Source organism: Crassostrea angulata, chromosome 9 (assembly GCF_025612915.1).
Source record: "Crassostrea angulata isolate pt1a10 chromosome 9, ASM2561291v2, whole genome shotgun sequence".
In the NCBI taxonomy this organism is placed as follows: Eukaryota; Metazoa; Mollusca; class Bivalvia; order Ostreida; family Ostreidae; genus Magallana; species Magallana angulata.
The window spans coordinates 23,733,643-23,743,689 of record NC_069119.1 but is presented as its reverse complement, the minus strand read 5'-3'; the positions used below and the strand labels follow the sequence as shown (position 1 = coordinate 23,743,689).

The 10,047-nt window shown below is 31.2% G+C and overlaps 1 long non-coding RNA gene across 1 annotated transcript; it reads right to left on the bottom strand.

Annotated features, from left to right (window-relative positions):
• Positions 1–4,482: 4,482 nt before the first annotated feature.
• On the bottom strand, positions 4,483–7,494 carry LOC128162458 (uncharacterized). Its single transcript, XR_008240672.1, has 3 exons — positions 7,342–7,494; positions 6,806–6,907; positions 4,483–4,836 (listed from the first exon to the last, which is right to left on the bottom strand). It is a non-coding gene; the product is annotated as an uncharacterized LOC128162458 (long non-coding RNA).
• Between the last annotated feature and the right edge of the window lie 2,553 nt (positions 7,495–10,047).

The window sequence follows — 10,047 nt, the reverse complement described above, 5'->3', positions numbered from 1 at the left end:
ATGAACATTTGTATTTTCTGGTGAGCGTGGAGGCGGTTTTTATTTCGAAAAGGTGTAAATCAAGGTCTACTTTGATTTCCAATATTTGAAATCATACATTAGGATCACCATAACGTAATGTATACACATGATAGAAAAAACAATAAAAATAAAACCCCATTGACTTCATGAACTCTATTTAGAACATAAGATGGATCATATTTCATGACGGTGTACCTTTTCATTAATGATCATCTCCATTCTATGGCGGCGAGAAACAGTCGTTATTTGACAGCTGTTTGTAGAAAATGTGCTAGATTTATTCTCATTAGGTTATGAAAACCATCATATGTCTGTTGCTGTAACCATTACAGGTAACACGGTCCAGAAAATGTGAGAATTATAGTGTATTTGTAGCTTGTTAATTTCTGCTCTACATAATTTATTTTTCAATAATGTGTTTCGTGCACTTTTTGATTCCCCTTTTTAGCTTAATGGTGTTAGAATTTTAGAACAATTTCTGGGAGTTAACGTCATTGTAATCATTAGCCAGTAAGCAATACACATCTCGTATGTGTGAGAAGTTTTTTTTTTACCCATCCTTAGTACAGCAGATCCTCTGTAATTTGATTTGACATATAAACAGATTTTTCCAAATTTGAAATTTTTAAATCTGGTATTTTGCTGCTAGTTGTATTTTGCATCTGAAATTAAGACAACTTAATGATTTGAACATGTATTTAATTAGGCATTGAATGCTTATTTTTGGATGTCGTCGGTCCTTTACATGTAACACACCAAGACCGTGCAGACAAATGTGTGATCTTTAGCGCGTTATATGGCAACGCACTTTGAAAAAAAACAACGCACTTTAATTTAAAAACTTTTTCAAAGTGCGTGAAATTTGGGACCAGATCAACGCACTTTGAAAAAAAATTAACTTCAAAGTGCGTTATGAAGGTACATCAACATTTTTTAGTATCGAGACTCTTAACGCACTTTCAAAAAATATGTATTAATCACAAATTGTGGAATTAAAATTTCTAATTTGTTGATAGAATTATGATTTGTTAACACTAATTAATCTAGTTTTCCGTATTTGATTGAGAACTGGAATGGGGGTGTGGGGGGGGGGGGGGGGGGCTAACCAAAGATACAGGTCAATTATCAGTGTATCATTTAATTGATTACAAGAAGAAGGTCCCCTACCTCTCGTTTTACTTCCAAATCATATGATATTCAGCAAGCTGGAGTACTAGTAAACGTTTAAGATTGGAAAAAGAAATATGCTATGTTGTAAACTAAGTACATGCAGTGATATTAAAAAAACAACGAGCCGGCCAAACCCTAAATTCTCCAGTGATATGTTAGAAAAAATCTATAAGTGTTTTATCATTAAACCTTTTTTTCATATAATTTTTTATAATCAAATTAATCACGTCAATATAAAAAATTCCATCAACAAACATTGAATTAGTATAAACTTAAAAATAAGCATTGGGGTATGGGTTTTTTTTCTTGCTCTGATCTTCTAAAAGATCATATTGTTTTTTAATAAGAATAACTAACGTATCCTCTGTTCACATCATGTTTGTTTATAAGCACATGCAATAAGCCAGTTGAAATATGTTATACATTGATCTCCATTATCAATATATATAAATCATATTCGTTCTGGTATAGCCCTATATACCAAGGAGTAAATTTGCTGCATACTCAGGAAAATGCAGTTGATAAGCGATGAAAGTTATGTCAAATTTGGATAATTCAAATCTCCCGAATTGTTCTTTGTGAGGAAATTGTCGATATTGTCTTATGAAAAAAGAAAAAAAATTCTTATCTAGAAACTGTTTATCAAGTTAGCTTAGAATGCAACATGGGTTCTTTTTTATATACATGTGTAATTCACATTAAGCTAAACAAGGTTAAAACAATTATTTATTGTGTATAAAAGTATCAATTATTTTGACTAATATCGAAGATCTCAATAGTAATCCATGTTTAGAATCTAACAAGGACTATGAATTTGGCGGAACATTGGCGGAGGAAAATATCACATATTTCGCAATTTAGAATTGCTGTAGATTAATGAGTCTGTTTTAGCATTTTTAAAACAATAACATTAATGTTGGATTTTTTTTAACTAATGTGAACTAATGATACGATACTTGGGTTTCAGAATATGTTTTTAAAACATGATTTGCCTATCAAATTAGATATTTATAAGCTATTTAAAGTGCGTGTTCTATTCATTGATTTGTGTGAAAAAAATCACTTGAATCAGTTTTTTTGTATGGTCAATAAATTAGCTTTTCTCTCAATTTATATCATTATATAAAGTCTTCATATTACGTAAAAATCAGAATCAAATATTTAAAAATTCGAAGCATAAAAAAATAATCAAAATTTCTTCAAAATTTAAGACAATTAGAGGAAATGCGTGCTAAGCAATATCAATTTTAGTTTGAATATTTATTCCAAATTAGTAGTATAAGCTGATAGACATTCTTATATTTTGTCATTTTATTGAAGAATAGAATATTCATATCTTAAACAGATATCGACATAACTGCAATTAAGACCTACATATATTTTCATCATCCTACATGTACTCTAACTGTTGCCTTTCATCTCGAAAATAAAACAAAAACAAACAAATACTTAACTCAGTCATGCGTGACGCGTGACATCCGTTAATTACATATGTAATGTTTTCGCGCCCAGAATGCCGACAGCTTGATTATTTGTTTATCAGAACGAATGGATATATTGGTCTATACGACCCGATACAGGAATAGTAAATAATCAATTAATATACCGCATTGCGTTGTAGTAAAATGCTTTTATTCCAGAAGACTGGAGGTGATTCATTGAGGATTTCAAGACCGAGTTGTCAAACTGCCATCATGCCAAAACCATTGTTCATGTATATATCCGTAAGGATTCACCACAGTAGTAAGAATTAAAGATTATTGGTAAAAGTACAGTGACGCAATGCAAAGCATGTGACGACACCCTCAATAGTTTTAGTTCATTATACTTTCATGTAAAAAACCGAAATCTGGTTGGTTTAGGCGCAGTTTATAATCCGTTCTATTACCTTCAGCGTTAGCAACACATTTGGCAGCGAGTTCAATTTGTTCATAAGCGCGTTAATTATGCGTGTATGGTTCGTCGTAGAATTTACGTAAAAAAACAATAAAGTTTTCTTTAAAATTAAGACATTCAGTATACTAAAATGAATATTGCCTGTTTGGGAGAGGAACAGTTGAAATAGACTGACCCCTCGAAAACCATTGTTTTGTTAGCCTCCGCTTCAAGTCGGTTGACAATGGTTTTCTCGAGGTTGTCAATTTCAACTGTAAACTGCCAAACAGGCACTAGTTATATAATATACATGTACATATACTAGTTTAGCGATGTCGACAATGCCACTAATTAAATCAAATTTAACACGTACACAGTAATACATTACCCAGTCATGCAATATCTTAATAGCTATTTATGGACATCATGTTAATTAAAAGAAATATTTATATCTAACCGAACTAATGTTTTAAAAAAAGATTAATGTTTACTATATCAGTTTATATAAAATGACGCACACAATTTGTATTCAATTTAAAAATAATGGAATGACTTGCTCTGGCATCGCCCGAGATAATGAAGCAAACTTAGACATAGGTCAAAACTTGTACACTGTCATAATATCTCCTGATTAAAAAGACTGACAAAATGAAATGCTATTAAAAGTGTCTTGATATATCATTGTTCATTAAAAATTTAAAATGTCATGTTAAGGTTAACAATTATTTTATAACTTCTTGAAATTTTGACTTAAGTCTGAAATTGCTTCATGATCCTGTGCTGAACTTTTTATTCATTTAACGATTGATAAACATGTTCTACAACTTATACCAATATCTTTCGTTGGTACGGATGCTAGCGCAAGGTGGTCATTGGTGTAGAAAGAAGCCGAAGTACCCGGAGAAAACCCACGTGTCCAAGCGGGTGACCACCATACCCTATCACATACAGCCACTGTCGATCACGGGGATCGAACTCGGGTCGCAGCGGTGAAGAGCAAGTGCATTGTCTACTGGGACACACAATTAATTTTCATTGTTCATGTAAACCTCACATTATTTTATTATAAAGATAGTATTGATATTCTAATGATTTTGCTACAGATTTTGGTGAATTACCCCCTCCCCCTTTCAAATATGCATACAATGTACATGTTTAAACTTTAAGGTAAAATATTGAAAATAGAGTATGTACATGTAAGTCAAGTACGAATTGCGACGATTACAAAATAAATAAAGACGTGCTTATTTGTGTCACATAAGTCATATGTTCACATATGTTAAGATCAGACATACGTATAATCATGTGTATCATATGTGAATCGTGTGTGATTTTTCAACACATGTGAAACCAGGAATCGGTTGATGTGGAAATTGCATGTTTACCTGGTTTTGTAAATCAATAAATCAAAAAACATTCTATGTTCAAAATTTTATTTTCATCATTATTTACCTCTGAACAAAATTCTTAACGACGTAAATACAAATGGTTATGCAATATACAATATGTCACAAGCATACAAAAGTACATTCATAAAATCTAAATTTTAATGATGAAATGACGTCGACTTATGTATATTTATCTTTAAATGTGGTGATGTGATTAATGACAAATGGATTGGCCCTTCATCATTGAAACCTTCCTGCATCAATTTGGTGGGTTTTCTTCAGAGTAGATCGGCCTCGGACATGAAGTAAAGGGGCATTAGTCTCTGAAATAGTCCTCCGCCCATCCCCCGAAACATGCGGGATCTCATCAGATACATCAAGGCTGTAAAACAAAAAATCACAATTAAAATATTTCTTTATAACTAAACACAAGAACGTTAACACGATAAATAAAGGCATTTGATCAACGTACTAAATGTAATTTTTGATTTTGATTTGCTTGCCGTGTTCATGCGGAACGCTTTTTGAGATTGAGCAGATGCAAACCATGAAAAATGTAGATCTTGCCATTTACGTATTCTATTTTTTTAAACTACACGCTACATATATTTTATGTAAAAGATTTGCATTGAAAAAGAATTGAAACGGTCTGTTGATTAAATCTGAAAAGCAAATAAATATGAAATCGTAAAAAAAATCTTTTTTTTTTTACATTCAAGACTATTCAAATGCTAATACCGCCTGCAAACAGATAAAGTTGGATGCTGCTTAGTTTTTATTTTATTGGTCCATATTATTTGTCAGTTTTGAAATTCAATGTAGCTTAAACCCGGCGATGTGGATTGACATTGACAGATTCTCCCGTCCCAAGTTTTTTGACAGATTTATGGTATTTTATATATAAGAGGTTAGAAATGATTTGTTGCTTGCGTTACTAGGAGAGGAAAATTCATAAAAGGGCACGACTGAGTGCGTTTGCCGAGACGGAAACCAGTTTAAACTAGTCCTTCCCTGGAAGTTCATATGAAGGCCATCAGTAAAAAGGTAATCATTTATCACCGAGGAATGGTAAATATCCACGTGGACTTCTAAAGGTTAATAAACGTGTTTTATTGTCCATATCGTTAATTTGGGGTTATCGTGGGTGATAAGAATTAAAGCATATAAAATATATGCAGGTAGTACGTATATGTACAGTATAGTACACACAAAAATGCTATAATGATAAGACAGAGAAAACCTTTTCACAACTACATGTACATGTACATGTACTAGAGGATAAATTAAAAACTGTCAATGGTTCACTTTTTAGAGTGTTAACTTAGATCATGATGAAAAAAAACTTAATTCATTTGGTTACTGAGATCAATTATAATCAATTGATTTAAAAATTGTTTTTTGTTTTTTTTTTTGCAATTTCTCATTTTTTAAATTCATTTTCTATGCTTGAATATAATGACTTCGCGAACAGCCAAAAGATGGAAAACAAAAGCTACATGTAGCTCTAGGACTCTTATATATCAAAATACATAATAAGAAAAAAAATGCTGATACGTGTACGTGTATTTTTGTGGAAAAAAGCATTTACAAAGAAAAAAAGCAAAGTAAGTTATTTCCTATCATTAAGTACTAATCTTTCGAAGGACAAATGAAGAGAGGAAACAGTATCAGAATTCATATTAAATAATTGATATTCAGCTTTCAGTAAAGAGAAAAAAGTAGTCGATGAAGTTACTGATGAATTTTTTTTTTAAAAATCGTAAACAATTTTCTTTCTAAGAATCTAGCACAACTGTGATTTCAAAAAAAATATATAAGTTCGCATTAAAATTCGTGGATCTGTATAAGAGGACACGTATCTTCTGTACGAATAGTAGTCGCATTCAAAAAAGCCATCGTCAGCCATTTGTTAGTTATTCGTATCTTCTTTTCGATGAATTAAGATTTCGCAAATATACTCAAATACAAAATCCACAAATAACCGATGAATAGTAATTATAGTAGTGAATATTGATAAAATGAAATCCCAGTAAATGATTAGTTGTTGCTAAAATAATTGGGATTCAAATGGCAGGAATAAAAATGTCATGTTGTAAATTTTGTATTTGCTGCCACCTTGTAAATTCAAAATTCACAACATGACAAAACTACCAGCAAGTTGTGCGCTGATACTAAAAAACACGTGATTCAATAGATTAATAGATCAAACAGTAAAGTGCATTAAAACTCTCCAGAATCGGGATTTGGTAGAACGGAATAGAAAAATCAGTAGATAAGAATAAAAATTCCAACAAAAAAAAATGGGACTCAGAAGGTAAGTTAAAGCCACAGTTTTACATGTATATACTCACCTAAAGCTTGTCGTGCATTTGCTTCCACCACATAAGCAACAAACAGACAGACCAACAGGACAATCAGAAGGAAATTCTTCATTGTGTTACAACCAATAGTGCCTGTAATAACCCAACAGTGTAATCAAACCCTTGGACAACTGGAATATCCTATAGGTATTTACATAAGAAATTTGTATCAGGAATTCATCCCATCTTCATAAACGTTGTATATGTAACATAGACGTAGCATTTGTTTCTATATAATTGTACGTTGCGTTTATTTTCTTTATCTGTTTTTTTTCATTCTGATCAGCAGGAACTGTTAAGTATTTACATTTTTTTCAAAATGTTCTTAAAAGTTTAAGTATTTTTTTTTGTTATTTGAACGACTATGAATTAATCCTTCTCCAATCAGTTGATATCATATTTAAAATTGGTGATTATAATATTGTATAACAGGAAATTAAATCACAGACTTTTTTTGGGTAAACTGCAATTCAAAAAGAATGATTATCAATAGCATATATGTCTTTAAAATATCAGTGAAAACTTACAACAAGACACTGAATACACAAAACACTCAATCCTCAAATCAATGACAACTTTCTGACCAAATATACATGGGTGGATTTCAATTTATACCAAAACATGGTCACGCTTTGATGACTCGAAGGAATCGGACCGTCCTGCGTGACCGAGAAAAAGTTTCTGTTGACCACAAAAGGCAGTGGCTTGTTTGTTTTGGTCTGAGGAAAAAAATGTTTCATGTCAATGGTCTACTAAACATGATTTGGCCGTTGTTCAACAGAATGGGCGTGAAGGGAAAAAAGTGATCAGTTTGTATATATGTTTGTGTTCGTCGTGTCATGACAATTTGTTTACAATGCCTTATGTACATTTCATGGCTTTCTATTTTCAGACTTTTATACCTATAGATAATGACATATGATTTTTTTTTGCTATTTCTCTGACTAGAGTTTTCAAATAAGTAAGCTATAATTATCTAATTTGTTGTTCCTTATCAATAATACAGTTCACGTGATGGCATCTTAATTGGAAAGAAATTTGTTATTTCTTTGTTTTCTCATTTACTGACCATTAATCTGATGTCATATTTATTATTCACATTATAATGTTTTTAAGCTAGTCTATGTAAGCGTTATTTAAAAAAAAAACTATTTCAGACTTATTAGTAAAGAATTTATGTTTGCATTTTCTTGAATTTAAAATAATATTGTAAAATCAGAAATTGCAATTGTACATAAATTGTACATAAATTGTTAAAATTTGTATTGTTGAAATAAAGAAAAAACATATTTAATGTATAAAATAATATTTCTTTTGAAGTAAAAATTTATGCGATAAATTAAGCTAATTGATAACGCATCTCTTTTCTCTTATACATAACGTGTATTTTTTTTTGTGTCGAGACAATCTCTTATTGCCTTGGTATTTCTTTATATATGTTGAAATGTCTAGCATAGTCACGAATTAAGATAATTGCCCTCATCAACCCTTGTTAATTGTCAAAATATGTTAGTAAGTTTTTATTTTAGGGGAGTTTAGTGTTTGGTGTAACCAATGTATAACATATATATTTATTTCGTTGAGGTTTTATAAGTCGCACATTATCTTAGCATAACTTCAGTACGTCCCATCAATCGAATAAGAGATAATTATATACACCCATCAATTTCCTTTCTTGATACTGTCAAAGTAACATAGTGTGATCCAATTTTCCGGATCACAAAACTGTTGATTTCCGATTCCGTATCACCAAATGACGTAGTATACATTAAGGTCAAGATCTAGTAAATGAAAGGTGCCTACAGGTTTAGGAAATTCAAGATTTCTTTTAATGATGCTTCATAACAATATCTTTGTTTCATAGGGTGCACTAGGGCTTAAATTTTTGATAAACACGCTGAAAAAGCATGTTTTAAACAACCATTTTCTATGAAATATAAAGGACAAAAGTAACAAATTTCAGAGTTTTGTCCATTTTTGACTCATGAAATATATCTAGAATGCCTACAGTCTCTCCAAAAACGGCATTAAACAAGCTCTTGACCTTCTCTTTAAAATGATGTCAAATTGAATATAGGTACCGGGATTACTAGTACTTTTCCCGTGATTAAATATAGAATGTCAAAATATTGTTTTATTTTCTACATAATTCCTTTAAAGCCGTAAAATACGGGAACAGATTAATCAAATCAATTATGACGTCATAATGGTTCTAGCACAAAAAGACACTCTGGAATCATTTACTAGATCTTGACCTTAAATAACGTCTGATTTGTACTTAAAACTTTTGAATGGAAAAGGGTATATAAAGAATTTATCTTAATAACGTTACTTGATCCTCTCGTTTCCAGGCGCAGGTCATCAGAACAATCGAGACGCTTTGATTCTCGTTTGATCTGATGATCCATGCATGACAACTCAACGTGATCCGCCCCTTTGGATCAAGTAACTGTTATAATGATATATAGTTATACTGCATGATAATAATGCATTGAATAAAGTTAGGAAATTCTGGTCGAAAAAACCTCTCATGGAACTTTCCCACGCATTTTAAAAGAATTGTAACAAAAATGCCTCTTTTTTTTTGATAGACGCCTTATAATTATTTTTCAAAATGTGAGGTCAGCTTGCTTTCGGAATGTAGTTTTTGTTGTTTCTAATGATTAAATAAAGTTATTTCAAGACCTTACATTCCAGTGATTAATATGTAAACAATTTTATATGATTATTGTTTTTATACTTAAATAATGAATGTAAATTCTTTGTATTTTGAAGTCTCATTTATATATTTTTTTCATGGACTCTTGAGTTTTACAAAAATGTAATCAGCTGTTTTCTTAAAGTGTAGATTTTCTGTTTCCTTTGGATATTTAAGGGGTTTCTGATTAACAATATAACATTTTGTTTCATTTGTCAAAATATGAGAACAATTTATTAAAATAGATTCTTTCACGTCTTTTAAGTTTTTCTTCAAAATATGCCATAATTATTCAAAAGACATTATTCAAAAATCAAAGGCATACAAGTCATAGAGACCTGGCTTGGGTCAACGTGTGCATGCCCCACAAGCTGTTAACAGTTGTTTACATGTCAGTATTGTCTACTGTTTATTACCCTTCACACGCTGCCTTATATATACTGCACATAAACACATCTTATCGGGGACATATGAAAACCTGACAGAACATCGTGTTTGTAATCTAAATAGGTGTGTATCCACGTAAACTCATCTT